Source organism: Lagopus muta, chromosome 3 (assembly GCF_023343835.1).
Source record: "Lagopus muta isolate bLagMut1 chromosome 3, bLagMut1 primary, whole genome shotgun sequence".
NCBI classification, from domain to species: Eukaryota; Metazoa; Chordata; class Aves; order Galliformes; family Phasianidae; genus Lagopus; species Lagopus muta.
In genome coordinates, this window is record NC_064435.1 from 52,100,209 (window position 1) to 52,113,152 (window position 12,944).

A 12,944-nucleotide genomic window follows, 5' to 3' on the forward strand; every position below is an offset into this window, starting at 1 on the left:
TGAGTGGTCTTCCTTTAAACACTGCTGATGAAGTATCACGTCCCAGGTCCCATAAAAGCAGTTGGTGGTTCATAGAAAGCTGGGAGCTCTCTGCTTCAGCATCTTTATCCTAACAGTATAGCTTGTTTTTCCGAGTAGACCTTTCCTAGTTGTGGGGCTTAAGCCGTGTGTTGGTGAAGCTGCATGTCTTCCACTGAAAGCAGAGGAGCATTGAGAATGTGGAAATGTTTTACTGCAACCTCCTGTAACTCTCCTAGCTGAGCAAACTTCTTCCAGAGGTGAGTCAGGTTGGTAGCAACGTGTATTGTAATGTGCAGCAGGTGCCAGTTTTGCACTTGCTTTATGTGCTTTGTGCTTTTTTTTTTTTAACTACTCCATCTGCAGTTTCTGCACTTGAAATGTTCACCATCATCCATAGCTGCCAGGGACCATGGCCTGGCCTCTTGCTCAGGCTGTCACATCCTTGCTCTTTGTGCTTTGTCTAGCCTGGGGATTTTGGTTTCATGGACCAGCTGGAAAGCTGGAACATACATGCATCAGTGTCTGTTGCTCACTGAACCTTACCTAAGTTCTTTCACACAGCAGCTCTGCCACTGGTGTTTCCTCTCAGAGCAGTGAAACCTTCAGTCACTTTTATTCCAGTGGGCACTTTCTTCTAGGAAACTTCTCTCTTCATAGATTGACTTGCAGAGTGGTTTGTCCATAGAAAGAATCACAAAATGGTTTGGGTTGGAAGGGACCACAGAGCCCACCCAGCCCACCCCGTTCTGTGGGCAGAGTGGCCACCCAGCAGCTCAGCTGCCCAGGGCCACATGCAACCTGGCCTTGAGCGCCTCCAGGGATGGGCCCAAATCGTTTTCAGATGTGCAGTATTTGATGTGGTATTTTGGTGCACTTGTGTGTAATGTTTCTCTTCTGAAGTGAGAGCCCGCTCTTGGGAAGGTTCTGAACACAACTGCAGGGCAAGTGCAAATACCAAAGTTTAGTGGGAGCCCAGGTTTCCTGATGGTAACTTGTTGTGCTAACAGCAGATTCATTTGTTTCCTAATTAATCAGAAAGAGTGTTCTTTTTATTTCAGCCATCTGGAGGAGAGCATGTTGTTTAGCTTCTTGCTACTGCAAATTGGAGCTACACAGGAAAAAGGATGTTTCAACTTGTGTTTTTGGCTTGTTTTTCTAGGTTGAGTCAGTGCAGAGCACATTAAAACATACAGTAGTCAGCTGCAAAGTTCATCTCTCAAGGACTGTGGAAATGTAACTGAAATATTCTTCCCCGAAAGACAAGAAAATATTGACTGCTTAATTGCTTATTATTACTTCTTTTGTTCCGTGAAATCAATTGTCAGATAAAAACGATGTTTCCTTAGCGAACTGCAGAACGGTTCTTGGATGCCACATCTGTTAGTTTGCCATAGAGAACGCCGAGCGTTGCTTTTGCGTTTCTCCTTTGGATTAACTTTGGGAGCATTTTGCCTGTCACACGATTTGTTGAGCGTGCCATTATCTCATAGCTCCTCACTCGGATATTAAAACATTGCGTTCTGCTCTCCAGAAGCTGCTCCAGCTCAGCCTTCCTTTGGAAGCTGTGTTATTCGCATAGAATACTTTCCAAGGCGCAGACTGTCCCTATGTGATGTTTACTGTATTTTTGCCTTGCAGCCAGCAGATTTTAGTACAAACTTGCCTGGGGGTGGCCTTGTCCTATTTTCCTCTTAGATGGTTCTGGCATTTATAGAGCTTGGGAGATCGTGCTTCTGAATTTTCCAGTCTGAAGAGCCCGAGCCAAAACAGCAGGGGAGATAGCAAACCTGTACGTTGTTTGGCTTACGGCAGCTGGGCCTGTTTTTCCTTTGACCTAAAGCAATGGCAGATTTTCTTGGTTTGGTGTGGAGGAGGGGGAAACGAAGGTGAGGAACGATGCGTGAGGAAAATTGCTTTTCTCTCTTTGCTTTGGAAAAGCAGCCTTTTTTTTTTTTTTTTTTTTTTTTAATTATTACCTCTGTTCCTCTTTTTGCACCTTGAAGTGCAAAAAAGCCCTGAGTTGATTTTATATCACAAGTAGGATTTTTTTGGGGGTGTAATTTATGAATAGTGATTACTGATGAGAAGAGGAACAGTGCTTTGCTTTAATATTGCAGTAGCATTTTGAGCAACAACCTCTTTTTTGTTGATGTACCATTGCGCCCGCAGAGTTGACTTTTTCTTAAGAGGACTGGCTCCTCTGGGCTTGTTAGTGACGTTCAGTAGCTTCCCACCACACTGTATTTTCTTTATGTCTTGGTCAGTGGGAAAAAAAGTCCCCAAAACAAACCTCTTGCCAATTAGTGCCCAAAGCCTCTGCTGGGGAATGAACTTTGCTGAATGAATGTGGGAAAATTGGAAATACCCTGCAGATGGTGGCTCAGAGAATATAGCACTCGTTTTCAGAGAGCCTTTGTTGTCTGTAAACACTTTCTCCTCAGTCTTCTCCTCTAAATGAGGCTTCCTGTGGAAATAGACCTCACTGTCTGCCTTTTACTTGTCCTGCTCTTACGTTTAGCAACAGATGTTTTGGTTAAGTTTTGCATTTGTGTAATAGTTATTTAGTTGTTCCGCTGAGTGATTTTATTCATGAAGGAATGCTTCTTCATGTGATTGTGTGATTCCCAAGCTTATGAATTCCAGGAGTGTAGGAAAGTTTCCTAAAAAAAAAAAAAGTTGCTGAGAACAACAGCATGTGGTGAACCTCACCACATGTGTGAAGCAGAATGCAAAGTTGTATTGAGCACTGGGGACTCATCCTGATTAAGCTGGATCCAAAAGCATCTTTACCAGCTTCACAGTGCAAATGCTTTTCCAGAGGGAGAATTTTCCCAATTGGCAACTATCCATAGTTTTTGTGTCTCGGTCTCCATCTGCAGTCCCCTCTGAGTTCCTCAGAGACACGCACAAATGACATTCCTACCCATGGAGAGATGGACCCGTGCATGGGTGCATAACCCGGAGAGTGGCAGAATACTGATCATCCAGACTCTGAAAGAAAAAACGCTGGCAAGGGATTCTTGAACTTTCATGAACATCCCCTACTGTGTTTCCTATCACTCCTCGTCTTGGTGTTTTTTTTTCCCACTAAATGTAATGATTCCCATAGCCTGTCTACTGGTATTTAGTACTTCTGCTGTTGTATACAGGAACAGATTTCCTTTCCCATGCTGAACTCCCTGAGAGAGGCTGTCATCGCTACTTACTAGTTTCTGTCTTCTTTCAGTGTCCTCAAGAACATCTTCCTTAACATTAAGTAGCAGATCTGGTCGATTCTCTGTTGATATTAATCACTGCATAATGAAGTGCCCTTGAAAGTCAGTTATGTAAATGAGCAGCCTTGAGCTGGCCATAAGAACAATGCTGGCTTGGTCTTTAATTTAATAATTGGGGAATTGGAACATAAAGCAGTTCTTTAAATCTGAAATTGGATAGAGTCATATTTTTATTAGCCAAATTCTAATTGTGTGAACCATGATTAATCATTGGTTTAAAATTCAGTTTAGGTTTACTTTGCGTGCAGGCAAAGACTTCAGACACTGTTGTGAATTAGGAAGAACTTATGTCCAGTTGCCTTAGGTATTTTAGTTGATTATTTTGAAAAAAGTTGGTAATTAGTTGTAAAGACCAAGTAGTCCTTCTTGAAATACATTGCGTCTGTTTTCTTCCCTTCCTGCTTACCTTAGTTGTGATAGAAATTACAGTTCTTCCGTAAAAGTTCCTTGGGTTTTCCTAAAGACACATCATATCTGAGCCTCTTGGCCTATTAGAAAGTCTGTGAATTCTAGACAATAGAGGGCCGTTACATCATCTGGATCGTTCTGTCAGCTCAGGTAAGGTCTATTCATTACTGCATACAATACCTGCATACTGGCGGATGCAGAGTTATTTGCAAATACAGCCTTGGCAGACCTCCTCTGGAATTCTGAACGGGTTTTCCAGCTAGACTTAGTCATTTTTTCCCAAATGTCTTGGCATAGCTGATCACTCAGGAGTGACATATGGTAGAAACATGCTCTGAGGGACAAGTCTCCCGGATGGCGCGCAGCACCACACAAGATAGACAGATGGTGGCTTATTCAACCTTGGAAAAAGTTTAATCCTACATATTGGCAAGGAGGCCTGGGTACTGAGAGAGGCGCACACATGCCTGTGAAATCTGAGGCAAAGCTTTTGCAAATTTGCTTGCTGTTACTGGAAGAGCTAGAAGGATCGAGGTGGCTTTATACAGCGTAAATATCTGCAAAGCTGCATGTTCAGTGCTGTCAAGAAAAAGTGAAGTCCCTTAGAAACATGGAAATCCCAGAGCTGGCTGAAGACTGCAGAAGATAAAGTTTGCTGAAATTTCCGCAGCTGTTTTTAGACTTCAGACATCTTTATTCGAAGTTATTGAGTGCTGAACCTAAGCGCCAATAGCTGCTTATTAAATGAAGTTTTGAATGGGAGAAAGGGTAATTCTGTGTCTTTCATGGGTTTTAGTTATGTTGCTGTTGGTTTTGTAGAATGTATTAAAAGCACTTGACAGCACAGAAAACAAAACCTTCCTTTCAGTTTAGTAATCTTAAGGAAATGTGAGTTCTGCAAGTTACAAATTTAAATTAATGGCAGAAAATGCAAATGGTATGTTATAGTTCTGTGTAAAGAAGAGCACTGGGCCTGTCGCTTAAATATCTTTGTAATTAAGGCAGTGATCTCAAAGCGAAAAATGAAGCCATGGTGCGTTCTGTAGAGATACTTAAGAAAGAACACAAGTCTGAGTTGAAATCTTTCAGGAACTCCAGTACTGTGATTCTGTGATTCTGTAATGTTAGGGGGAAGTTCTTTACTAGGAGAGTGGTTAGGCCCTGGAACGGGCTGCCCAGGGAGGTTGTGGGTGCCCCGTCCTTGGACGTGTTCAAGGCCAGGTTGGACGGGGTCCTGGGCAACCTGATCTGAATGTGTATGTTTGGTGGCCCTGCTAGGCAGGGGGGTTGGAACTACATGATCCTTGAGGTCCCTTCCAACCTGGGTGATTCTGTGATTCTGTGATAGTGATTGATCTTCTGAAGTCAGCACAGTGTTCTGTAGCAGTTTTGAAAATGCTGACCCACTGAGAGCAAGAAGGATTGTCTACCATCCATGCTTTTCACTTTTTCCTGTAGGTCACGCTCAGTATTCACAACCAGAAGGAAGAAGAAGAATCTCCTGACTCCCTGGACATCAAGGATATCGCTGTGTTATATTGGGTGAGTTTAAACTACGCAAGACTTTTCTTTCTGAAACACTTTTAGAAAGGTAAACACAATTCAGACAAACCAATATTTTGTAGTAGGGGTATACTGTAATCAAATTAACCTCATAACTTTTCTGCCTTATTGCAGCATGATCTTTTTGATAGGTATTTTGTTGCAGTCATATATATGCATGTTTTGGTGGTAGTTATTCATATGCATAATTGTAACTAAACCTTACTACTAATTTTTAGATAGTGAAAGATTTTGATTTGTGAGTCCTGAGATTTTCTGTGGAAATATATGGATCTTGAGGAAATCTCTCAGGTGAAAGACGTGAGGAAGTGATTTGCTCAGAGTAGTCAGTGTATTAGTAATTATTTGCTGGAATGTGGAAGACCCAGTTAATATTACTGTTTTACCTACAAAAAATAAGTCTTGAAGATGAGCCTCCTAGACGCCGAATTGTTAAATCAGTTGGCAGTGAGTGACAAGTGGTGTAGTGTCAGAGTTTGAGAGGCAGCTGTAAAGAACAAAGAGAATAGTTCAGTGACCTGTTTAGGATATGCATGAAAGAAATAAAGGGCACCAAATTCCTGCTTTCAGCTGAGGGTGCTCAGATGGACACAAATATTCAGTCTTCCTGAGAACCTTTCAGGTACTTACTTTCTTGTTACTCTTTATTTTGCTGTGCTCCCATGTAAGAAATGGTGACCATATCATAGCTGAGCCCAAATGGCGGCCACAATTGCAGTAGAACTAGAGCAGTCTCCCTGATTTTATTTTTTGTCTTCCAATTTTAGCACTAAGACAGTACAAATTTGAATAATTAAACTTTGTGCTGAAGTGCACAGTCAGCAAAATATGACAGATACCAGTGTGCTCCCAGCCTAGACCCTGCTAAGTTTACTTAGAAGCCACGCACACGAAGTGAGCAGTTTGGTCACCTGTCCAGCCCCTTTTAGCAGAGTTGTGGCTTGCTGTCACAAAGAGTACCTGTGGGCCTTTCAAACATCATTTATTTGTGAGAGCTACAATCTGATGAGATGATTAATATTCTGCAGATCCGTGGCTGACACCTTTTTGACCCAGATCTAAAGTTCAGACTTGGAAGTACCTGAATCCCGTGGAATTTTAAGCTATGCTTCATGGATTTGCTGTTTCTATAATTTATAGGCTAGACGTGATGGTATCACTGTTGAATTGCTGAGCATCAGTGTGTGTGAACGGGCCATCTGCTGTCAGGGCTGAGTCTTGCATCTCTCCACCCAGTGACAGCAGAGGTCATTAAACCGTGGTGACTCTCACTGGAGTGGGAGTGGTTTGAGGTAATATGGCTGGGGGGGGGGGATGGAAAAAAAGCTCACATCAGATCTCATTGTTCTTCATGCTGTAGTAATAGACGTGTGGAGGACTAAAGTGGAGAAAGGCGGAGATTGGAATAGGAGACTGGATTCTCAGTGATATGTAAAAGGTTTGGATGTGTGAGAGGAGCAAAGACTGTCTTTTGTATCAGGGGTTTTGAGTTAATTATGAGAACAGATGAAGCATGGAAAAACTGTCTATGTAGGAGAGAAGCAGCCTTCAGGATTTGAAAGGGAACCTGCATACAGTTGGACTTCTTTAGAAGGTTTTGATCCTTAAGCACTGAGTGGCAGAGGAACTGAGATATGAAATGTGTACAGTCTCATTTTGTCAAGACTTGTGTACCTTGTGCTCTTCACAATTGAAGAGTGAATGTTGTTTTATTTTGTTTTGTTTCGTATTTTTTTTTTTTTTAACTCCTCCAAAACTTCTGTGTGTTTTGCTTCAACCACTGAATATCCTAGAAATGCAGAATACCCACTGGCTGACCCAACGGTCACTGCTATTCAAGTGCCTGAGAAGTTTGGGCAGGATGTGGGGTTAATGCTAGCCAGGGATCCCCCATCACCTTGCTCTGCCAGGACTGCTGCTTTGGAGATGTGGTAATCAATAGGAAAAAGTAGAATGCAGAAAGTAAGAAAAAGATATGGCAGGGAGATAAGTGATCCAAACTGAAGGAAACTCAGAAGATGGTTAGGACAGGACACAACTGCACGTACAGCAGGGGGAATTCTACCATGCTAGTTCCTGCTACCTGCTGTGGGACTGTTGAGAGAGCCACTGCAGTCAAGGTTGTGTTGAAACTTTTCAATCAGAATTGAACTGTTTTGCTGCGTGCCTTGAGGAATACCTATTGTCCTTATTGCAGCTGATTCTAAAATGTGTTTTTAAGTGGTGTAGCCAAACGAGGAAGGAACAATTCATTCAGTGAGTAATCTGGTGGTGGTAAGTGTGAAGTTGTCATTGTCATCTTTATCTTTTTCTTTCCTTCTCGAGAGGTGTTCGGAGATGTTATTTCCTAATTTAGAACTTAATCCGTTCCCCTCCCCATCCCCTGCCCTGAATCCATCTGAAACCCTAGGCTTAGCTGTGCACTTCAACTGATGTGCCTCAAAGTCCTAAATTCAGGTAAAGCTGAAAATGGCTGCAATCACTTTTATGCTTTCTGTCCATCCCCCTTTGTTCCTTCTCGCTCCCTGTTCCCCTTGTGCTCGCTTGCTCTCTCTTTAGTTTAACAGCAGTTGAACAGCAGTGAAGTGTAAAATGTGCTTTTGCCAAGGTCAGTTTCTTGTGATTACTCGCCTGTGGCAACTTATGCCAGTTGCAACAGACTGAGTCTCAGCAGTCCACAAAGTCACACTGGTGCTTATGCAGAGGACACCCAGTGTAGGTTATAGTAAGTGTAGTTTGGAATAGCTTGCAATGCTGCTGAATTTTAGCAGCTTTATTTAACTCTTCTCATCTAGCTTGTGCATATTTCATGGTTTGGAGTCTGTTCCACAAAGCAATAGATTGTCATCTTCTCCAGGACCCTTGAGGAGGATGTTCGTGTTGTTAGAGGGTTTCTTACAGTGAGCTGCCCAACTTTCAGGAAGTATTCATAGGAGAAGATACAATAAAGAATCACTGACACTCTGCATTTTCTAGATGTTTTATATATATATATATAATATAAATTTTATTTGCTGGCTCTTGGAGGAAGTCATATCAAATTCCGCTCTATTTAAATTGGTAAAAGACAGAAGAGAAAATACGTGTCTGTGTAGGAAGAAGCATTATTGAAAAGTGTAAGAAGGCTTAAAACGAGAATTGAGAAGACAGTGACACAGCCTTTATTCCCCCTTTGAAAATGTTGCATATACTCGAAGAATTTTTTTTTTATTAGAACCTAATAAAGAATTTGCCTGCTGCGACAGAGGAAGGAGCATGAGATGCATGAACATCTGTTTTAGGAAATGGGAATTGTTGAATTCCCTTGTGTTGTGCATACTGAATTGAGTACCACTAAGTAAGAGACATGTGAGTAAACATACATCCCTTTATGAAAAAAATGTTATGTTCAGAACAGAAAAGCATGAACTTACTCTGTTAGTTTGCTCATTTGTGTTATTGTTGACAATGACTTTTTTCATTCTCAAATATGTACTTCCCGAAGAAGCACTTGGCTCTTGAGCTTTCTGATGCTGATTTTGAGGTTACCTGTCCATCACTCCTGATTACTAGAGAGGGGAAAAAATAATCTAGATGATCAGCTGAAGGGCTGGAGCTGAACTTCAGAGGCCTTTGAAATTCAGTTAAGTGCAGAATTTCATTGCGTAAAATTGATTATGCGTTTGATTCATTTTGAAGCTAGGTTTTGCTATATTAAACACTACTCTCACATTTGGTTTTGGAATGATTCTTGGAGTAAAATATTGAGTCAGCAACTGAATATTGATCTTGTAGAGCCCCGTACACAAGAATGTTCTTGTTAAGCTCATTGAAATCCCCGCAAAGAAAGGTGAGGACTGAGAAGTCATTTGAAACACTTTAAGAAGGGTTCGTCATGTATTTTCTGTTTAGCCTTGCTCTCGGGCTTGCACAAAGCATTTTTTGAGGCAGATGCTACTTGTTGCTTTTTTGCACATGTGGAAGACAGTGGAATCAAGTATGTTTTGGTCTGAAATTTGCTTATCTGTTTTTGCTACTGTTCCATCCTGTATTCCTTTGTGTTTGATAACATTTATATTGGCTCAGCTCTTATGGAAGAATATGTTTTGATAGCTTTGTTCAGACTTTGTGAAGGCTGGGCTGTCTGCTTAAATTGTCTTAAACCTGGATATTCGTGGTGGAAATGGGCAGTGTTTTGTGTGACTGTGCTGCACAGGCATGTAGCCCTTGCTGTGATGCAAGTTGTCTTACAGTTGTTTCAGAGAGAAAATGGAAGCAAGTGCTTCCCTTAGGAAGAAAGTAGCGGCATAGAAGCACAGCTGGTTGGTCTTCAGTCAGCTGAGTAGTGGACAAAAGAGTGTTCTTGGGTGCAGTGAAATAGATGAGCTTCACTGTCTGCTCACCAGAATTTATCCCATTCATTTAGTTTAGTCTTAAGGAACATGAGAAAAGGAGAGAACCACTCAGGAGGTTTTTTGGAACATTCTTTAAGGCATTCCTGCAGTGGGCTGCTAATGATACATGCTCAGAGCATCTCCTCACTGTGTTTCTAGCACAAGCAAAAGGTTGCCCATCGAAGAAGCCCCCATGATTTGAAATCTCTCAAATCTATGTACAGAGCTCCTGAACATTTTTTAAAACTCATCATTTGCTGACTTTGCTATTTCTCAAATTCTTGACTTAATGTGGTAGCAGAGTGCTTTGCTGAGTGTGCTGAAGTAGATGTTTTCTGATCTGGTAAGAGCCCAGAGCCCTTGACAACCTGCAAGATGTGGAACCTAACTTTTTCTTAATTCATGGATTGAGATGTGAAAGGTTGCCCAGAGAGGTGGTGGGTGCCCCATCATCCCTGGAGACACTCAGCGTCAGGCTGGATGGACCTCTGAGCAACTTGATGTGCTGTAGGTGTCCCTGTTCATTGCAGGGGAGTTGGACTGGGTGACCTTTAAGGGTCCCTTCCACTCAAACAGTTCTATGATTCTATGAAAGCTTGTTAAGTGATTTATCCCTACAATTTCTTATAGTTTCAAAGGGAGCTCTCTGAGTCAGTATCTTAGTCAGCTTGAAGATGCTTATTGTGCTAATTTGGATGAGATAGAAATAAGCATTTTTATATATGGATTGAATTCCACGTTAGTAATGCATCTGCAGTTTGTCAGTACCACAAGAGGTTTGTGCTGTGCAGCTTCTTTCTCTGTCTTGAACTCTCAGTGCTTGTCTTGCATTGTTTGGGAGCGATGTTAATACCCCCTCTTATCATTCAGTTCATGTTTGGTCATAAGGGAGTGTCTGAGAACTTGAAGCTGGGTAAAGAGAGATCAAGGAATTTAGAGAAAGCATTCTCAGGTTCTGTTTGGAAGATGTTTTTTCCAAACAAAGACCTGTGGAATGGTTATGATCCTTATGTCCTTGGAAGATGAAAAGGAAAGCAGATGATAAATCGTGTTTTCTTATTTCCCATTTTAATTGTAAGATTATTTCCAAGCTTCTAATGGCTTTTAATAAATGCTGACTTACTCATTCCAGTTATGACAAGGCAGCGTCGTTCTGATAGTTTCCTTCTTGTCAGATGGGCAAAGTGCAATGACTGAATGAACGCAGGAGGCAGGATTGCTTATGGTTTGTTACAGCTTTGACACCTGAATCACCACAAGGACAGGGACATCTATGGCGTGACTTTGGCCCCCGTGTGGGAAACACTGGCTGATAGTTTCCTGCCTCATGGGTATGTGTGAAGATAACTTCACAGAAGAAGTGAAGTGTTTATTAATAAACGGCTGTTCTTGATATGTCACTTACTTGTTCCTAACAGTGACACTGGCGATATATTGCTCCTGAGAGGAATTAAGAGAGCGCTTAAAACAGAAGAGACACATTTAAGTAATTTTATCATCCTTCATGAAAGCGTGTACATTCGGTAGTGTCCATGTTAGTACTTAATGTTCTGATGATTTTCAGCTGTTAGAGAAGAAATGCCTCCGAGTGAGAAGGAAGATGGCAAGGTCATGTGCTGCAGTGCTTGGTAATCTTTCTTTAACACAGCACATGTTTTAGATCCAGCTACCATGTAGAAGTTGAATCTTGTTGCATGTTTTCTGCAGTACAAATGTAATGTCTGATTAAGTTGTGAAGTGTTAACAGCAACGTGGCTATTTTCTTTTTTAATTCTTTCAATTTTTGTATCACAGTTAAAGAGGCAAAACACTTTGGCAGTCCGTTCCCAGCATCAGAGCTGTCATTTGCTCTGTGATGGGAGATGTGGGAAAACTAGCATTGCTTTGCATTTCTTGCAGTGGTCAACCTGAAGCGTATGACTGAACAAGGTCATAACGATTTGGAAGGACTTTCAAATGCTTCTGTTATGTTATTAGCTGTCCGATGAAAAAACCTTCTGGATCTCTTTTTTGGTTTCTTTATAGGTTTGGACTTCTGTATTTAATCTAGTATAAATTTAAAGAATAATGTTCTGGTAAATATCCTTTGGGTTTAAATTGGAATTGCTTCGCAGATCTTCTACTTTTGGATGTAGGTTGGAAGGAAAGAAATGTGATGGATTTGAAGGGCAGAGGAGGTGAATGCACTTGAAAACCTGATTTGCTGCAGAAGCTCAGGCACAGAGGTCATTTTTGATATGATGCTGCGTATCTGAGCTGTTGTCTGAAAGGAGCAGCGGTGAACTTTTCCTTACACACATTGGTCACTGTGCTCTGAGATCATTGCACTGGGATTTATTTCAGTGTTTAATAATTTATCCAGATGTTAAATCTGAGGAAAACAAACAAATAAATTTAGCAGCTTTACTAAATCTCAACTGTTTCTAGAAATCTGTGCTCTCTAAAGGTACTGGCAGTGACTGAGCTGTGCCTTAATGAGACTTCTGTTGTGCTTTCAGCCAGGGGTCTCATTGCTTTGCACCCGCAGTTGACATGAGAGTTTGCTCTGCAGCTGCACTGAAGACAGCCCAGGAATGTGGTGTGACATCTGAGTGTCCTCTGCAGGGCTCCCTGCCTGCAGGAGCTGCTGAAGGTGACTGCTGGTGGTTTGCAACCATTGCGGCGAACACATGGAACAGCACTATCCAGATCTGAAAATAAAATACTTTATTTATGATCTGTTTTACGTATTGTGTTTAAAATGAGAGTTTACGTTTCTATCCTATTTTATTGATGAAGCTTTTTTCTCTCAAGTATTAAACCTGGAGCAATGACTTATGAATCACTCTCATTGTCGCACTTAGAGACTAACTTGACTCATCGGTGATTTTTCTTCTGGCATGATTTGAGGGAAATGCCAGTTGTTTTTTTTTGTGGTTTCTAATCGTTATTGACTTTTGAAGAAAGGCGGAGGAAGAGAGGCCAGCTAAGCAGCTGATTTTATTTAGGTTTGTGCTTTTGAGTAGACTCATGCAATAAAATATCATATGGTTGCATAAAGGAGCCTGTAAGATGCAGTTCTCTGATTCTTTAGTGTCAGACGAGGATGGTAACAAGTGAGTCCAAGAGCTCTTTGTCATGCTCATCATTCCTTGCCTGTTCTTTTCAATAGTTTTCCAGTTGTATGAGATTAGGAAGAAATTCGTATCTGGAGAACTCTTGCAGATAAACCCCAAAAGATGAAGCTATTGTGTTTCTGTTTTCTTTTTAGGATTTCTGTTCACTCACTGTCTAGTGATATGTATTTGTAAGCTCGTTACATGGT

General features: G+C 41.4%; 1 protein-coding gene across 3 annotated transcripts in view; it reads left to right on the top strand.

The window, feature by feature from the left end:
• Positions 1 to 12,944, top strand: part of LDLRAD4 (low density lipoprotein receptor class A domain containing 4) — a 270,903-nt gene that overhangs the window by 34,257 nt on the left and 223,702 nt on the right. For all 3 annotated transcript variants that reach the window (XM_048940853.1, XM_048940856.1, XM_048940852.1), the window contains exon 2: positions 5,163 to 5,246. The gene's annotated coding sequence lies outside the window, so the exon portion shown is untranslated. The remainder of the gene's footprint in view (positions 1 to 5,162; positions 5,247 to 12,944) is intronic.